Source organism: Physeter macrocephalus, chromosome 15 (assembly GCF_002837175.3).
Source record: "Physeter macrocephalus isolate SW-GA chromosome 15, ASM283717v5, whole genome shotgun sequence".
NCBI lineage: Eukaryota > Metazoa > Chordata > Mammalia > Artiodactyla > Physeteridae > Physeter > Physeter macrocephalus.
The window spans coordinates 16,161,923-16,182,444 of NC_041228.1; positions in this window are offsets into that span (position 1 = coordinate 16,161,923).

Consider the following 20,522-nt stretch of genomic DNA (forward strand, 5'->3'; position numbering starts at 1 on the left):
CCTCCCTCTGCCGCGGCCTCTCCCGTTGCGGAGCACAGGCTCCGGACGCGCAGGCTCAGCGGCCACGGCTCACGGGCCCAGCCGCTCCGCGGCACGTGGGATCCTCCCGGACCGGGGCGCGAACCCGTGTCCCCTGCATCGGCAGGCGGACTCTCAACCACTGCGCCACCAGGGAAGCCCAGGGCTGACGTTTTTTTTAGTTATGCTCATCTCTTGAATCTTAGTTACATCCAGAAACAGGGAATACGAGCCTACCCCTGAACTGGTTCTGTTAAAGATAATGATGATCCAAAGAGGTGTTTGTTGTCTCCGAAAATGAACAGGAGAAGGCTCAGCTCTGAAAATTTTAAGTTATGGGCACATCATTTCACAAAGCAAGTGTCTGAGGAAGGCGTCTGCCTTGTGAATTGGATCGTGATGACAGGCACAGTCATCCGTGCAGCTAAGAGGTGTGGGTACTCACAGCTCCAGGGAATTCCAAGGTTGAGGTAGGGTGTCATCAGAGGAGAATGAGTGAAAATTGGCATCCTCGTACACCCCCAGAGCCAGTGGAAATTGGTACGATCCTTGTGGAAAGCAATCTGGCATCACATCTAGAGAGCCATCAAAGCTCTCATACCCGCTGGCTCACACTCACTTCTGGGAGTTTATCCCATGATAATAATCAAAAAGAAGGAAAAATTATTCATGAAGGTGTCATGGGAGTATTGTTTTCAAATGGTGAAAGATTGGAACTGTATAGACCAGAGGTTGGTGAACTTTTTCTATAAAGGGCTGCATGGTAATTTTGTGTGTGTGTGTGAGCCATGCAGTATCTGTCTCTCATACTCAACTTTGCCTTGGACAAAGTTGTGAATACATGGGTGTGGCTGGGTTCCAATAAAACTTTATTTATGGAAATTTGAATTCTAATTTCATATAATTTCTACGTGTCATGAAATATTACCCTTTTGATTTCCTTTTCTCCATTTAAAAATGTAAAAATCATTTTTTTTAACATCTTTATTGGAGTATAACTGTTTTACAATAGTGTGTTAGTTTCTCCTTTACAACAAAGTGAATCCGTTATACATATACATATGTTCCCATATCTCTTCCCTCTTGCGTCTCCCTCCCTCCCACCCTCCCTATCCCACCCCTCTAGGTGGTCACAAAGCACAGAGATGATCTCCCTGTGCTATTCGGCAGCTTCCCACTAGCTATCTAATTTACAATTGGTAGTGCATGTATGTCCCTGCCGCTCTCTCACTTCGTCACAGCTTACCCTTCCCCCTCCCCATGTCCTCAAGTCCATGCTCTAGTAGGTCTGTGTTTTATTCCCGTCCTACCCCTAGTCTCTTCATGACATTCTTTTTTCTTAGATTCCATATATATGTGTTAGCATACGGTATTTGTTTTTCTCCTTCTGACTTACTTCACTCTGTATGACAGACTCCAGGTCTATCCACCTCATTACAAATAACTCAGTTTCATTTCTTTTTATGGCTGAGTAATATTCCATTGTATATATGTGCCACATCTTCTTTATCCATTCATCTGTTGATGGACACTTAGGTTGCTTCCATGTCCTGGCTATCGTAAATAGAGCTGCAATGAACATTTTGGTACATGACTCTAAAAATCATTTTTAGCTTGTAGGCCTTATAAAAAAAGGGGTTGGTGAGATTTGGTCGAAACAATAGGAGAATAGTTTATTAAATTGCCATATAGCCATGTAATAGCATGTTATACAGCCAGTAAAATGATAATTAAGAGAACCATTTAATTTTTTTTGGTGGTACTTTGTTCAACTTAAAAATTTTTTTTTATTGGAGCAAAACTGCTTTACAATGTTGTGTTAGTTTCTGCTGTACAACGAAGTGAATCAGCTCTATGTATACCTATACCCCTCCCTCTTGGACCTCCCTCCCCCCTACCCACCCCCCGTCCCACCCCTCTAGGTGGTCACAGAGCACCGAGCTGAGCCCCCTGTGCTACACAGCAGCTTCCCACTAGCTATCTAGTTTACATATGGTCGTGTATATATGTCAAATCTAATCTCCCAGTTCGTCCCACCCTCCCCATCCCCCCTGTGTCCACATGTCCGTGAGAGAACCATATAATTATGTTATGTTTATAATATGTGAAAAATGCAAAGCATGCAATGGTAAATATACCCTAGACTATATGAAATGAAAGCAGTGGTGATTAGAAAGAAAAGAATGTGAGTACGTTTTTCTCTTTATCAAATTTTCTTTAAACTTTTTGTTTTGTCTTTATTTTCTCCTTCTGGAACTCTGATTAGATATTTGTTAGATGTTCTCATTCTGTTCTCCATGTTTCTTCATCTTCCCCAATTCTGTTTCTTCCTGTTTTGCCTTCTAAGTAATTTCCTTATGTATGCATTTTCAGTTTACTAAACTTTCATTGCATTTTTTATTGAGGGGAAATTCACATAGTGTAATTGTAATCATTTTAAGGTGAACAATTCAGTGGTATTTAATACATTCTTAGTGTTGTGCAATCACCACCTCTATCTAGTTCCAAAACATTTTCATCTCCCTGTAACTTTTAAGCAGTTACTCCCCATTTCCTCCCTCTCCTGGTCCCTGGCAACCACCAATCTGCATTTTGCCTCTATGGATTTATTTATTCTGCATATTTCATATAAATGGAATCATACAACATGTGACCTTTTGTGTCTGACTTCTTTCGCTCTTAGCATAATATTTTCAAGGTTCATCCATGTTGTAGCATGTATCAGTACTTCATTCCTTTTTTATAGCCAAATAATATTCCAATGTGTGCATATATACCACACTTTATTATCCATTCATCCATTTTATTATGCATTCAAAGAGCCTATCCATTGAATTATAACTTCAATTATTTTAATTTCTGGAAGTTTTATTTGTATTTGTAGTTCTTAAATCTGCCTGTCAATTTTGATATTTTCTTTTTTCTTTACCATTCGTGTATTCAATATATAAGTACTGAGAGCTTATTATGGGCCAGTAATCTTCCAGTCACTGAAAGATTACAATAATATCCAAAGTATATACAACAATATACAAAAACAGACAAAATTTCTAGACCTCAAGGAGTCCACCATTTTTTCGTACAGAATCGATACAAATTTATTATATATCCTGTAAATAGTAATTCTATTATCTGAAGCCTTTGAGGGTGGATGGGCCTAATTCTGCAGGCTGCTAATATTGTTAATTCTGTCTCAAGTGACTTTTTCTCTCATGTTTTTATTTTTATTTCTATCTTTTACTGGAAGCTCATATATCTTGGGACTTGTTCTGTGGGATTCTCTGAGGCCAGTGCTTACAATGAATGTATTTTGAGCTATTATAGGCAACCAGGGATGGGCAGATGCCCTCAGAGCAAATCCAAAATTTGGTGTTTATTTATCTCTTGCAATTCTGTTTCTGTTTTCTTATTCTTTTTGGCTTCTGATGGAATCCCTGATATTACCACCTAGAAAACCACCCTTTTAAAAAGGGATGCTTTCAAATATTTTTCTAGAACTTTAAGATGTTCTGTTTTGGGAGGAATATTTCTGTATGTCTAGTCTACAATATCTCTGAAAAACAAAAGTCCCATCGTATTTATATTTTAAAATAAAGTTCATGGGGCCATATTCCTCAGCCTCAAGCATAGCAGCAGAAGTACTTTGATTTAATGGCTGGAGAGTTGCCTTTCCCCACTGAACTCAGGTTTTGGAGCCTTTTAGAGGCCAGGATAAGTCTCTGTGGGTAGAGTCTGTCTTGGCTCCATTCAGGGTCTGAGTGGCTGCTGACCAGATGGGAAGGAGTAGACATTCTCAGGCATTTAGAGAACTTGGTTGACGTTGAAGAAGAAGAAAATTGGGTTTTGGTTTTAATTTTCTTTTTCTGTTCCAAATCCAGGGGCTTTTCATAGGTTTGTTCTGGAAAAGGTAGCTTGATAATAGTAATAAAAACATCAGCATCAACATTTAACATGATTGGAAGGCTTACCCTGTGAAAAGGGCTTTATGTCCATGATCTCACTTGATTTTTACAACAATTCAATAAATGAGGTTCAGAGAGATTAAACATTTGCTCAAGATCCATAACTTATAAGTAGTAGATCATGGACTCACTGCTCAGGGATCCAAGCTATTATACTGATCCTCTCTCTTGATGAGTTGACATCATGGATAGGTAAAGGAGGTTCTGAGTTAATGCTGCTTGAGCTCAAGGTCACAGGCCAATAATAGTTCTTGGTGGCCCGTTCCAGCTGTCTTGTAAATTTATGCATTTTATGCATTTAACCATTCATTGGATGATCATTTATTGAGTACCAGTGACGCAACAAGGCTTCTGACCTAGTTCTTGTTTTACATGTAAAACTACAAAAAAAGTATTTATTTATGTAAATAAATGCCACACTAAGAGTTAAACTTAATAATAGAGTTAGGCATTAGCCATGGGGTGGCAACAGGTTGAGTGTTCAAGAAAAACCTATGAAAGATGAAGAGACCCGTGAGCTGGAAGGGCATTTTAAGCAGAGGGAACAGCAAAGGCATGGAAATGTGAAGCCACTCTGTGCATTTGGTGAACTGAAAGTTTTCTGGCATGGCTAGAGCACAGGTGCATGTAAATAGGGTTGGGCAAAGAGAATGGAGAGATGTGTAGGGTTAGAATATGAAGATCTTGCATGATTTGCTAAGGAGGTTGCTATCATAAGGTCAATTACTGTTGCCACAAACGTGCTGCGTGACAACCACCACCCACCCTCAGCAGCACACAACATGGGCTGCTCACATATTTGGGGTTGTTGGCTAGGTGGCTCCTGTTGACGGTGACTGGGCTCATTTTTATGTCTGGGGATTGGCTGGGTATCAGCTAATCCAGGATGGCCTCAGCTGAGATGACCGGAGAGACTCAGATCTGCCCCATGTCTTCCATCCCCGGTGGGCTAGTCCCAGCAAGGTCTCGTGGGGATGCTAGGGAATGGGAGGGAGAAAGCCCAACCACTCAAGCACTTTTTCAGTTTCTGCTCCTGCCGCGTTTGTTAATATACTGTTGGCCAGAGCTAGTTTCAAGGCTCATAGGGATTCATGGAGGGGGAAAGTGAACTGTACCTCTTTCGTGGGAGGATATCACAAAGTGATACGGCAAAGGATGTGACCGTAGGGAAGGGCAAAGCATTGGGGCCTTTGATGCAATCAGTTTACCGCAGCCCACAGGCCTTAGAATTATCAGGGGCTACTGTCAGTCATACAGATGCCTGAGCCCCAAAATGTTTGGCCCAAGTAAAAAAAATGCAGATGCTGAATCAAAAGGGGAGGGGTCTTGCTTGGGCACCTGCAATTTTTTTTTCCAGGCTTGCTGATTGATTCTTCTGTTTAGAAACCATAAGGACTGCTGCTAGAGGCTTTTAAATGTAGGAGAGACATAACTGGATTTGCTTTTAGAAAAGTCACTCTAACTCCGGTTGACTAATACATTGGGGTGGAGTTGGGGAGGCAAGATGGAAGGCAAGAAGGCCAGTTACGAGCCATCCTAGCGGTTTAGGCCATTGAGGATTGTGTTCAGGTTGGTGGTAAGGTGGGCCTGGGTTTGGGTTCTAGTCCAGTTATTGGCAAGCACTGTGACCTTGGTAAGCTCTGGAAACTCTCTGAGGCTCAGCTTCTTCATCTCCATGATGGGAATAATAGCTGTCATCTTAACCATCTTGGTGCACAGGGCTTCCTCCACCACTAGCAAGGGATCAGGTGGTGAGCGTGGGGTGTCCAGGGAGTGAACATAAATGGTAACCCCTGCCTGGCAAGGCAACCCCCCAGGCTCTTAAACTTCCCATAGGGTACAAGGCACAAGAGATGCCTAACACAGGCCATTTCACACTAGTTTATAGTTAAAAGTGTATCTTAGATCTTCTTTGAAAAATAAGAGAATGGGAGGCAGCAGCTCCTTTTTGGGTAGTCTTTGAGTCCCCAGACAAACACCCAGTTGAACCCAGGTCTTCTATTTAAATGTGCTCTGTTCTTCCTCTATCACTGATTTCCCGGTTACCGGGTTTTCTTGGAGGTTCTAGGCGGCATCTAGTCTGGTGGGAGATGGGAGGGGGCCTAGACAGGAGAACTGCTTGACCCAGGCCTTGCATTATGTGACAAAGGGCCTCAGTTTAGACTTTTGATAGTCTTTCCAAATGAGCTTATACAGGCAGGCATACGGACAGGCATGAAAGAAGAAGGCAACGTCCTGTAACTTTAAATCCACCACCACTCTTTGGCAACTCTTCATTTTTTAATATCCTGGGATCTTGCAAATATGGCAATATCTGGGGCCTCCTTTGATTTCCAATAAGGCCTGGGTTTGGATGGTTATGCCTTGGCACCTTCTAGGTCCCATTCATCTAGCTCAAATCTGCATGGCTAATGGGGCCTGGCCACTTGGGGGGAAAATCTGTGCCTAATCCCAGGCTATAGATCTTTAAATGAAATTGCCCATCGTACTTGCTTGGCTAAGCCTTGAACTAAAACATTAATTATCCAGCAGAACAAAGAGAAGCCCTGGGGATATATGGGGGAGGGGTTCTCCCTTAGAGCGACAGAGCTGTGTTGGGAGGAGGCTTCTGGAAGTAACCAGCTGGGCACTGCTGACAACAGAGGTGGTGGCAGCTGGAGGAGAGGGAGGCTCTCCAGGCGGTTTCTGTGCCATCTGTTGGGAACAGTGCACTTCTTATGACCCACGTCCTGGAAGTGTTGCAAGCAGGCAGGCTGATTAATTATTTCCCTGGGGTCTCCCTAACAGGGGATAGAAACTGATGCTTGGTGGGCGTGAAAGAAAGGCCAAAACTTTCAACTAGTAGGGAATTTGTTTCCTGGCCTAACTGCAGCCACATGTGAAGGTATAGAAAACATATGTGCCTCTGATAAAAGATCACATTTAAAAGGGAAGACGAGAATGAAACCAGCACAACAGCGTCCTGTTTCTCATCAAACACCAAGCTCCGCATTTGCAGGCGCTCTGTGTTACCAGAGGGTGTTTAGAAGCGTTTCCAACAGGGCTGGGCTTCATTTCCATTTGCAACTTTGGTGTGTTTCTATTACCTACTCTCCCTCTCTAGTGAAACCAGTCATTTATCATGGTGGTTCCCAAGCCTGCTAGCCTCTTTGGTCCACTGAATCAGAATCCGTAGAAGTATCCACCAGAAGCTGGACTTTTTAATAAATTCCCCTGGCTGATTCCTATGCAATGGGCCTTGAACTTCTCTGTGAACTGAGAGATGGACAACTACAGGTTTAGAGTGAAAATGCATGAATAAGGGACCGTGTTATGTTGCTGGTAGCTGAGAGAATTTCACATGAAATTTTGTTTTTCTGACACATAACGCAAGGAAGGGGATAAGGTAGGGGAGTGAACGGATGATGGCGGCAGGAATAGAAGATAGGCATTCGTAAGAGCTGAGGGTCATCATAGGAGCAATGAGCACACCAAGAGCAGTAAGCATTTGAAATAATAAACTACCAGTAGACGCCCATCTCTATTAATGGAGTCATCGTCTATTTAGTCTCCCATGCTAGAATCCTTGGAGACATTGCAACTGCTCCTTTGCTCCACCTTTCTCCTTCCATCTCAAGTGATCACCAACTCATACTCATGGATTGTGTTCGTCACAGCTGGTTGCTTTGCTCACAGCCAGTTCTTCCTGCTCTCTTGTTAACACCCAGGGGGTTGCTTGGGAATGAGGAAGCAGTGTAGTCAGCTGGACTATTGCAGTGTCTTCTTCATTGGTCTTTGGCCAACATACTGTCTCCTTTCATTCACCTTCTACTATGCCTTGGGAGTGATTGTCCTCAAGAAAATTCTAATAAACTTATTTTTCCGCCTAGAAAAAAAATCTTTTTTTTTTTTTTTTTTTTTTTTTTTTGCAAATAGAATAAAATACAAACTTCTTAGAATGGTTCTCAGTTTGGCCCTGAATTTCTTCTCCAAAATCATCTCTGTGTTGAAATTAAAGATGGTGGCAAATTCTTTGATGCTCCTCCCATAGAGAGGTGGGGTCTGTGGGCCTTCCTCTTGTTTCTGGGTGGGCTTTGTGACTATTTTTACCAGTATAATATGGTGGAGGTGATACTTTGCCTGTTTGTGGCCCAGGCCTTAAGACACTGTTGGCTTCCATTTCCTGTCTCTTAGAATCTCTCCTCCCCACCACCCCAGCAAGGAAGCTGTACGAAGACACTTGTAAAAAGTCCAATTACCCTGAGAGGCTAGGTGTAGATGCTCTGTTGATGGTCTCAGCTATGCCCAGTTTTTTAATCCAACCTTGCCAAAATGCCAGACATGTGAGTGAAGCCATTTGGACTCTACAGACCAGACCATCTACCAGCTGAATATCAATGAGTGACCACCTTTGATGTCATTTGAAGCATAGGAATCTCCCAACTGAGTCCTGCCCAAATTCCTGATCCACAAAATGGTCAGCTATAGTAAAATCATTGTTCTTTTAAGCCTCTAAGTTTTGGAGGTAATTTGTTATGCAGCGATAGACAATTAAAACAATTTCCTAACAGTCTTCCCAAGCAACCTATACCCCAAGTTACATGGAACTATAATCAGTGTCCTAAACACATTGAACTCTCATGCCAGGGATGCTCTCCTTTACCTCTTTACTTGGCAAACTCCTGCTCATCCTTCAGGTACAGCTCAGGTATTGGCTCCCCTCTGAAGTCATTGCTGAACAAATGAATGGAAGGAATCCTTTCTGCTCCATCTTACGCTGCCATGGGTTCTTGGCCAGTACCGATTTTCATGCGATGTGGCCTTGTGATTATTTAAGTATTTATCTTTAATAATCTGATAATCCCTGGAGGGTGGGAATTGTGTCTTGTTCATCTGGGCATATCCAGTGCTGAGCACAGCGTGTGGTACACAGTTGGTACACAACAAATGTGTGTTGAATGAAAGAAGGACTCAATAAAGAAATAAAAACATGAAAAGCATTTTTGTCTCTACACTTTTTGAAGGTTCAATCATGCCTTACTGACTTTATCCAGTTAGAGCCACACATGAAATAGATCAATAAGCAATTGGCTCTTCTTGTCTTTTGTGAAACCCTGAGTCTTTGACAGCCTGGAATGTTAGACTAGCCTGTCAACATGTTGGAAAATAATAGCCCAACTACCCAGAAGATGGAGGTGCTCTTGGTATACACGACTGGTGGATAGAGGCTGGTGTATTGACTTTCTCTGAAGTTTAAAGAGGCAACAGGGTTTAATAAAAAGAATTTTGGCTTGGGAGGACGTATCATTGTCAGGCATGGCCTCAGTTCTGTCACTGAGGGATTTGGCCAAGCTGCTTTATCTCTTTGGACCCCAATTTTTCTCTTGCAAAATGAGGCATTGGGCCAGGTGATGTGTCAGGTACCTCCCAGCTCTGACATTCTGTAAATCAGGCACTAACTTGGACTATTTCACTTGTGCTCTCTAGGTGGGATAGCTGAATCCCTAATCTCCACCTCTCATCCCTGGCCCTTTGTTGACTCCTCATCCCTTTGTGCTTTGGTGGCAGTCATGGGGAATCATCTGCTTTAGAGGATCTTCCTAGGATAGAAGGTTCTGTGAGGATGTAGGTCAGCTCTGTAGACCAGGGCTGCCCCTATTCACTGACAGATTTCCCTACCAGTTGATTTGAGGTACTCTATAAAGGTCTTCCTTTGATTCCCCGAACCCCCTCCCAAGAAGTACCTCCACACTGGCTTGCCAAGAGTCTGAAATGCTGGTTTGAATTTTCCCCTTAAGGCATTGAAGGCCCTCAGTTCAAATGCAAACATAATTAAACCACCAGCAGCCATTAAAACCTTATTTGAATGAGCTTATCAAATCAGTTCCCTAAATCTGATTTCTCTAGAGCTTTTATATCTATTATCCCATCTAAATCTGCACAATAATTCCCTTTAAAGATGTGAAAATTGAATGTCTAGCAGGGGAAAAAATCCAGTTTTCTGACTCCTAATCCTATTATAGTCTTTCTAAAATATCACTGCTTTTACAAGCAGGGTCCTAAGGAAATGATTGTAAGGACAAGTATGTGTTGATAGAAGGAAGAAAAGAAATAGGAAGAATTGTCCCCTCTCCAAACCAACAAACTCCAGAGCTTGGGGAATTGCTTAGAACAGCAGCAAGCAGGACCAGAGTGCAGGTACTATCTGCCTACCAGGGTGTCGGTCATAAAGGGACTTTAAGAAAGATTAATGGAGGGATCTAGAAGGCCTACTTTGCCAAGTGTGGTATCATGGACTGGGCTCTGAATAAGAATATTTGGACTTGGTCCCTCCTGGCAGGGTGAACTTAAGGAGATCATTTAACTTCTCTGAGCCAAGTTTCCTCAAATGTAAAAGAGGGATCATAATACCCACCTTGCAGAGTTTTTTAAAAAAATTATTTTATATTGGAGTAGAGTTGATTAATAACGTTGTGTTAGTTTCATGTGTACAGAAAAGTGATTCAGTTATACATATACATGTATCTATTGTTTTTCAAATTCTTTTCCATTAGGTTATTACAGAATATTGATCAGAGTTCCCTGTGCTATACAGTAGTCCTTGTTGGTTATCTATTTTATATACAGAGTGTGTACATGTCAATCCCAAACTCCCAATCTATCCCCCCCACCCACCTTGTAGAGTTATTGTGAAGATGAGAAAAGTGCTATGCAAGTACTTGGAAATCAGTACCTTCTACCACTAGGAGTATCAATATTAGTATTATTGTATTATAGGTAAAATTCCTGATGGACAATAACTGCTAGGCTGACCCACAATCAATATGATGGTTTATTCCCTAAAGGCGAGTATGTAGACAGGCTGCTTAATTTGCAGGATCATTTAATTTGTAGGGCTACATTATTTCACTAAGATTTGGGTCTCTTCCTTGCCAAGGTACATTCTTGGTATCCAGTAATGTCTTCTACTTTATTTCATAGTGTACTGATAATGAGGGCTGTTATTCATTGAAGGCTCACATATTAATAAGAATATCGTTGCCAGTGGTAACCTGGGAAATGCATGTGTCTCATTTCTCCAGGGAGGAATCGAGACTGAAGATTTATCTGGTCATGTCAACACCTCAACGGCACTATTCTCTATCTTTTTCCTCTCTGTCTTTGAACTTGCTTTTCCCTCTGCCTGGAACATTCCTCCCTCTGTCCCTGTCCACTTTGCTGGGCTTTCTCAGTTCATCCTTCAAGTCACAGGGGAAATGGTGCTTTTTCTGGAGTAGGGTTTTCTCAGCTCTTCCCATGAACTTCTCTCATCGTGGCGCTCATCACACCACATGCTAATCACCCCTTCCGTCGGTTTTCCCCATGAGACTGTAAGGTCTCCCTTGTTCATTAAGTATATCCCTTGCACTTGGTTTAAGGCCTGGCAAATATCTGTTGAGTGAGTGAGGATGTTGACTTGTTCCGAGAAACATTAGGGTCAACTTATAGGAAATGCAATAGAGTGACCGCGAAGAATGCACATTCAAATACAGCAGAGTGCAGGAAAACAAATGTTTAGGACTGGGCACGGGAAGACAGGCTCAAGGAGAAAGTTAACAAGCAGATGGCTCAAGGCAGGAACAAGTTTAGCATCTCGAAGGAACGGGAAGGCTGGCAAATGTGGCTGCATGGCGGCAGGCAAGGGGAGGAGCAGGGGAGCTGAGGCCAGGGAGGAAGACTGAGGTTAGATCAAGGAGGGCCTTGTAAGCAAGAAAAAAGCAGCTTGCATTCTAAGTCTGGTGAGGAGCCCTTGGCTATGGAGGGGATGGAGGGAGGAGACAGAAACAGGATGAGTTATTGGTGAAAAAAATGAGATCTTTATTTCCAACAATAGAAAGAAAATGGATAATGTCTAAAGTAGGTAATTCCAGAAGCAGCAGAGTAAGAATATTATTTTGAAACCTGGACATACATACCAGAAGCAGTAACTATAAGGGTTGAAAGTGGGGTCCTATGAATAATAGGAATTGGGGTAAGTTAGGAGGAAGACAGAGATGCCATTTTTGCAATAAACTTTAGTACTGTTTGAGTTTTAAACTTCTATGTGCATGTTTCATTTTCTTAAAAATTAGACACTGACTTAAAAAAAAAAAGAAAAAAGAAAAGGTGAGCTGTTACATGCTTCCTCTCTCTATACAGAACAGGAGTGGGTTTACAGTAAAATTGATGGAGCTTACGTTTCTGAACTCTCATCTGCCAAGGCCTACAGGGATCCTTGCGATGTTCACTTGCCATTTGTTTTTTTACAAAATTTGCAAAATGAAGATATTTGAACTCGGGTGGATTAAGACCACTGTCTTTTTTCCACTCTGATCCCCCTCTGTCACTTTCCCCCTTTGTAGAACATTGCTGAGGGGCCTCAGGCATTCTTGGGATCTAGCTAAGAGGAAGATGAGTTGGCGTTGCATCTGGCCCATGCTTTGCGGGATATATTTATGTAGCTTGAGGTCACTTGTGTGCATGGTTTTGTTTTTACTGGCTGTCCTATAGCCAAGATGGCATCCAGGAGTATTCCTATCCAACTGGGCTGACTCGCCAGGTGTCCTGACACAAAATTCAGGGACTGAGGTTGTCTCACAATTAAACTTGTCCTCAGGTTCTGGCACAGAAAGTGTGTATTTAAGTTTAAACACTACATAAGCAAACTTAAAAGCTTGAAATCTTACGACTCATATATAAAATACACTTAATAGAGGTGTCCTCAAATTTCACCACAGTACTAAAATTTACACAGCATTACCAATATCGAGTTGCGAGGCTGAAAGGAACTTTTTAAAGCTATCAACAGAAATGCAATTTTTCAATCAGCATGCTAGATGACGACTGAATGATCTTTCTGTTCCCTGAATAGACAATGTAAAATCGAGGTGGTCAAAGGTAAAAAAATCTAGAAATAAACTATTATAGATGTATACCAGACAATTAATTAGTAAAAGACAGCATGCTTTCTTTTTGATGGGTTTTGTGAAGTTTGTGGTATTAGCTATTTAAAATTTGCACTTTATTGTAATTTCTTTTCAAACGTGAATTAAATTTTTACTTTTGTATCTGATTTTGTGCAATAATTTTGCTTTCTTTCTCTTAAACAGGCTTCCCAATTTCTATAAGCTTCGGGTCCACAAAACCTGATCTGCCCCTGATTGAGAGAAATTGCTTATTTTTCCTGTGTAAGGATTAGGCAGATGTGTAGCTGCTGTGTACGGAGCTGATAAGTTAATGGTGAGGAGGAAGGTTAGGGGATCCAGGAGCACTAACTGTAGGTCTTAAAAACATAGGCTGAAGACCTTTGTTTTTCAGTCGAGGTGAAATTCACATAACAGAAATTTCGTCTTTTTAAAGAGTACAACTTAGTGGAATTTAGTACATTCAATGCTATGCAGCCACCACCATGATCTAGTTCCAAAACATTTTCATCACTCCAAAGGAGACCTGTAACCATTAAGCAGGCACTCCTTATTCCTAAGCCCCATCCTAGCCCCTGGCCACCTCCAATCTACATTTTGTCTCCATGGATTTACCTATTCTGAATATTTCATTTAAATGGGATCGCACAATATGTGACCTTTTGTGTTTGGTTTCTTTCACTTAGCATAATGTTTTCAAGCTTCATCCACACTGTAACGTTATCAGTATCAAATTTCTTTTAAATGATATACTGGAGCATGTGCGTGCGTGCGTGTATGTGTGTGTGTGTGCGTGTGTGTGTATGCACACATATGTGTACTTCAATGTAGCTCATTTGTGTACTTCAAACTAGCTACTTCAATGTAACTCATATGGAAACCATTTTCCAATTCAGCTTAGTTGAAAACATTTATCGAGTTCCTATCACATTCCAGGTACCGAGCTAGGCATTGTTCTATTTTCTTTATAACCATAGCTTTTGGATGAGAAAGAATGAACCCAAGGGCTCTTGCTTAGTCTGCCAAACCCGGTGAACCGTAACATCATGAGCTCAGCCTCACGACCCACTCTAGCTCTCTGTGTGATTATGCCCCAGGAACTTTTGTCATCTTTTTACCAATATTTGGGGGGAGTACAGGGGGAGGAGTTGGCTAGGGGAGGATGTAAAATGTACCTCAGAATAACTACCCAGGGTTGAGCTGACAAAGGAAAAGAAGGCGATAAAACATGAGTTTCATGAATGCATCTGGAATTCCTTCTGACTCTCTTCTAGGATATCTCTCCGTGAGAGGGATGGAGAAGGGGCTCAGGTGGGCAGTCACAGAACAGGGCACCGTGCTATTGTCCTCTTCTTGTGTTAACCTTTATGACCTTTGCAGATGAGCTTGGGATTTGTTTAAGATGGCGAATGAATACATTAATATATGGTATCATGGACTGAATGTTTGTGTCCCCCTCAAATATTTATGTTGAAGCCCTAGTCTTCAGTGTGATGGTATTAGGAGGTGGGGCCTTTGGGAGGTAAGTAATTATGTTCAGATGCGGTCACGAAGGTGGAGCCCCCATGACAGAATTAGTATCCTTACAAGAAGAGAAAGAGACACCAAGAGTTTCCTCTCTGCCACGTGAGGATACAGCAAGAAGGTGGCCATCTGCAAGTCAGGACGAGGGTTTTTGTCAAGAAGTGCATGTGCAACACTTTGATCTTGGACCTCCCAGCCTCCAGAACTGTGAGAAATAAATGGCTGTAGTTTAAGCCCCCGAGTCTAAGGTGTTTTGTTATAGCAGCCTGAGCTGACTGAGACATATAGTAAGCAACGAGTGGTATTTGTTGATTGGTAGCACTCCCATTTGCTCTTGGACTTTCTGTCCATTTGCTTTTCCTTGAGCACCAGTGGGGTGGGGTGCACCTCTGAAGGACACTGAGCGGATGGGAATCAGAACCCAGCGTGAACTATGACCTTCCAGGCTCTTCTTGCGTCTGTCTTTGTTGGTTGGTTTTCCCGTGGCAGAGAAATGGCCAGTCCGCTGAGTGGTGAGCCCCTGTGTGTTGAGCTGTCTTGGTGAGCTGAGTCCTGTGCTTGGCACCAGCACTGTTTTGTTTGTTTAAGCCTCACAAGTATTCCAAGAGGAGAGATGATTATCATCTCCATTAAAGACGAGGAAATCAAGACTCAGGAAAGTGAATGAGTTCCTAAGAGCACACAATTAGTAAGAAAGGGCGCTAGAATTTAAACTCAAAGGCAGCCTTCCTGCAAGTGTGGCGTTCTTGATTTATACCCTAGCTGGTGAATACAACCTGCCTCTGGAACTGGCAGAGGTTAAAAGAAAGTATTCTTTTGACTTTGAAACTTCTTAGTCCCAAAGCTGTTACTGCATTCAGTATGCGAAGGATTTTTAAACTTTTTCTTTTAAATATGGGAGGCATTTCGCCATATAAAAAACAATAAAGTTTGGATTTAAAAGTCAATTAATGCACTGAGACAAGAAACCCCAACATACAGCTGGAGAGTGGGAAAGCTGGCCAGGCCAGGCATTCATCTTGGAAGTAACTGTGTATTTTACTTGGCTTTGGCTTTCTGAAATGAGATCTTTGAAAGGGGCTTTTTAAGTTTACATCCCTTTCAGTCCAGTGGTGTGGACCGGGTCTTTGTGTGAGCCATGGTGGGGACATTTAACTCAATAGAGGGTGGAGAGTTGATGAGCCATAAATTCTCCCACTCAGCACCCTGTGTTGGGTTTTTCTTTCTTGTAGCTCTTGTGGGACCTTCCGCTCCCTTAACAAGTCAGACAGACTGCAGCCAGCAGGGGCCTGGACAGGCTCTGGGAGACCAGAAACCAGGCCGGGGAGGCAGCATCAACTCTTCCTACCGGGAAGGTGTCGTATTCTTCCTGGTCTCTTAGATCTTGTCCTTCTGTCCTGCAATGGGCAAGTTATGCAAAGGCAACATTTACTGGGTCCCCCACTCTCCTGGGGCAACATCACACGGCAGATCTCTGAAGCTGTGAGAGGCATTCTGGCTCCTCTTAAATGGTACAGACATTCTGGATCCCATGTCTTCCCCCCAGAGTTTGGGACCCGCCCTGTGTAAACTCATAGGGTCATCAAAACTGGCTCTCAGTAGATCCCTCTCGGAGGTTTCATTTTCTCTCCTGGAAAATTGTCTTCCCTCTCTGCCTTCAAGTGTCCAGCATCCTTATGCTTATTCTCCTATTCGCTCTTATGCTCTCCCCTGACCAAGAGATACTCTGCCAGAAACTTCTTCATGCAAATTGAAATCGATGAAGTTCAAGTTTGCCAAACATTTCTGTAATCTGGACCCCTCTTAACCCTTCAGCCTTGGCCTTGATACAACACCCATGTCATACTCTGGACAGTTTGAATTGAGCACTGACTGAGTGAGTCATTCTCTTGGCCCTGTCACCTCAGGGCCTTTGCATATGTTGTTCCCCTGCCTAACACTGTTTTTCCAGCCCTCCTTCCCTTTTTCCTGGCTGCCACTACTTAGTCATCAGTGTCAGCACAGATGTCCCTTCCTCAGGGAAAACTTGTTCTGACATCCCAAGACTAGGCTGGGTACTCATTGCCCTCTGCTCCTTCTATTCAACGTTTCCTGTTTTCTTGAAAGTCTCTCTCACTAAACCGTGAGCTCCTCAAGAAGAAGCATGGTACCCACTGACCGAGTGTAGTCACCCATAAAATATTTTTGAATAAATGAATAATGAATGATGGGCAAGTGACCACTATTTTTGTTTCTTTCACAAATCTGTGCTTCAACATGCTTAGCTACTAGGTAACTTTGAGTTAAAATAAAGGAAATCCAATTTTCAACCCTTCTCTCAATGTCTTACGTCCTTGGAGAGATGGTGGCTTCAGAGATGAGGTCCCAGCAAAGGAACACTCTAGGAGTCACAGCTTCCAGAATGTGTGTTTTTTTTTTTTTTTTTTTCCAAAAAGGTCAAGTTTGATACGATTGTCCAGACCCAGAAAATTAATGCAGACCTTTGTGGTAGAGAGTGGCGGACAGTAAAGTAGTTCTGAAGGGTGTGCAGACTACAAATAGAACCCTTTCTGCATATGGATAATATAGAGGATGTTTGTACTATTATATTGGATAAAATTGAAATCTGACATTAAGACAAAGGAAAAGAGGAATGGTGTAAGTTACAAACGGAAATAGCTATGACTGAATATCAATGTTATATCAGGCAGTGTCCAAATCTAAAGACAAATGGACAGGAATAAAGACGCAGACGTAGAGAATGGACTTGAGGACATGGGGAGGGGGAAGGGTAAGCTGGGACGAAGTGAGACAGTGGCATGGACATATATACACTACCAAATGTAAAATAGCTAGTGGGAAGCAGCCGCATAGCCCAGGGAGATCAGCTCGGTGCTTTGTGACCACCTAGAGGGGTGGGATAGGGAGGGTGGAAGGGAGATGCAAGAGGGAGGAGATATGGGGATATATGTATACGTATAGCTGATTCACTTTGTTATAAAGCAGAAACTAACACACCATTGTAAAGCAATTATACTCCAATAAAGATGTTAAAAAAAAAAAGGCAAATGGAATGCCTTACCTGGTTTCAGTTGAGTTTCATGGACTAGGGCGTGGTGAGCAGGGGTGCGGAAGGTGGGTAGGACAGAGGAGTGTTCTGCCATGGCTAAAGGGAGCAGGAAAGCTTGTAAAGCAGTGGGTAGTGGAAGAGGGATAGGCCGCAAAAGTCAATCGGGAGATGCTAATTAGTAATTGGGTGATGGGAAAATGATTTTACTGCAATGTTTTGTGAAACTGTTTGACAGCAGTGATGTCATCCTGTCCTTTTCCCCTAGCTGCACACCCTTCCCCACAGACGTCCATCTTTCTTGTCCTGGACTGGTCATTCTGTCTCTGTATCTCGGTCTCTGTCTCTCTCTTTCTCTCCCCCCAATCTCTCTCCTCCAGCTCTAGGTCTAGTTTTAGTCTCTGGGTGAAACAGAGCGTGCACAGAAGGGTTAGACCGCGTACATGCCGAAACGAGCGTTCGGTTCCTTGCTAGGCCATTGGGAGCCACGCCTTCTGAAGTCAGGGGATGAACTCTGCTTTGAATCTGTTGTTTTCCACTCAGATAAGCAGCTCTTCCTGCCTTTCGTCACCTCCTTCTTATAATAAGTGTGATTAACAATAGTTTGATGACTGATGGAGTAAATCCGTTTGATCAAACAATGAACACATGTGATTAACCTCCTTCCAAGGCCCTCCCTTCAGACACTACACAGTCGCCCCACCTCAGCACTGCTTGCTGAAACACATCTGAAACACAGCTTTTGAAGTCACCTTGAAAGGTCTGTTGGTTGGATCTGATGGTTTCTGGGGTGTCAGATGTCTTTCCTTTCATGGTCCGTTTCAACTTGAGGATCAGCCAGAAGTCATGAGGTGACAATTAGGTCATCTAAACCAAAAGTTGCAATATGGCGTGAACATTTTTACTTGCTAGAAATTGTAAGATGGTGAGTGATATACTCAAATTTTATGCTGTTCAAAATGATTGCTAAAGTGAATAAAGCTACAGATGTGTTAAAAAAACAAGCTACAGATGGACTGAAGTCAATTAGTCTAGAGGTGAAATATTCTTGAGGGCATTTTCCTGTAATAAGCCCCTTTCACTGAGGTTCTCCCTTTATCCTGTGATCATTAATCATGGACCCATTTACTGAACTTTTCAGTAGCAACAATTAAAGAGTCATCAACCTAGGTCAACCTGGGCCAAGCTCTATTGCCATTTTGCTTATTTCTTAAGCACAGACTGCTGTATATGTGCATGTATCTAGAATTGACCTGGATCTTTGAACTTTTCCCTTTTTCCTCTATTGAAGCTTTGCCACATCAGCCCAGATGTCATTTAGGACTATGTTGCCTCTTGGAGATTTAGTTGATAATGATCCAAACTTCACCCGATGGCCAGTGGCAGTCTGGAGTTTTCATTCTTTCCATGACTTCCTTACTGCTCTTTGTCTTCAATGGCCTGCTTTTGTCTGCATGGGATTTTTTCCCCCTGGTTTGCTCTATGTTGGTTGGGAAACACTGCCTATCAATATTTTCCACAAGAAATATACACACATCAGTCATTTTACATTTTTTGCGGGGGGAGGGGATAGATTTTATCCTAAATATTTGGAAAAAGGATGTATGTGGACTGTATGTGTTTATCATGGAGGGAGGTTCACTGCCCTCAGCCATGTGAATCACTCTGTCTCTCTCTCTCTCTGCTTTTTCACATACTGCTGGTCCTTCATCCTTATGACACTTTCTACTCCATAGCCTTACTGGGATATTAGAGAAGATTAAACCAGCAGCAGTAATCCCCAAGCTTATAATGGCTCAAAGATGATAGACGGTGACCTGCTGATTTCAGGTCCAAAGTGGTGTTCCTGATCAAAGAGTGGCTTCTTCTCTTATTCAACTTCTGATTCAGCATCTTATGCTTCTTCCATTTTTTGGCTTAGCCATTTTCAACATACTTTTTCCAAGGTCACCGTGCCTGTATGCTGGTGGAAGAAGAAAGGACTCTGAAAAGTAAACATCACTCTGTTTGTGTTCTGTTGGCTAAAACTCAATCAGATGGCCATGACTGGGGAACTGGAAAGTGCTGTCTGTCTGGCTTCCCTAGAAACAGAGTGTGGTAGGCAGACTCTGAGATTGGTCCCAAGTGATCCTTGCCTTTGAGTATCCATGCCCTTGTGTAACCCCCTCCTGCAAGTCCCTCAAGCACTGGTGGACCTGGTGATTCACTTATAATGAATAAAATACAGTTAGGGTGATGGAATGTTACTTCCATGATTAGGTAACAAAAGACTGTGACTTCTGTTTTGCCAGCGGCTGGCTCTTGTTGGCTTTAATGAAGCAGGCTGCCTGCCATGCTGGGGAGGCTGCCACCCCCATCCTGCAGATAAGAAACCAAGAGCTGCCTCTGGCCAACAGCCAGCAAGGAGCTGGGACCCTCAGTCCAACAGCCTCTGAGGAACTGAATCCTGCCAGCAATCACTGAAATGAGCTTGGAAACAGATCCTTCCTGTCTGAACCTTGAGATGCCTGCACCCAGTTGATACCTTCATTGCAGCCTTGTGAGACCCTGAAGCAGATGACCCAGCTAAGCTGTGCCTGGAGACTTGACTCACAGAAACTGTGACAGTAAATATGCATTGTTTTAAGCTGCTATGTTTTGGGTCATTTGTTATGCAGCAATAGATAACTAATACAGAGGAAACTGTACTATGAAGAGCTTGCCAGTCCCTCTCCAAAGGCTTTTCTCACAAGGATAGACCACCCCTCAAGGCTGCCCTCATCCCTCAGGTAGCCCTAGAATGCTGGCAAATGAAGACACACTATGGCTTGGCCACCAGCAGAAAGCTTTCACAATCAACTGTATTAGCTTCCTGTTGCTGCTGTAACACATTGCCACACAATTAGTGACTTCACACAAATGTATTCTCTTACAGTTCTAGAGGTCAGAAGTCCAAAATAAGTCCTATGGGGCTAAAGTCAAGGTGTTGGCAAGGCTGGGTACCTTCTAGAGGCTCTAAGGCAGAATCTATTTTCTTGTCTTTTTTTTTTTTTTTTTTTGGATGCAGGCCTC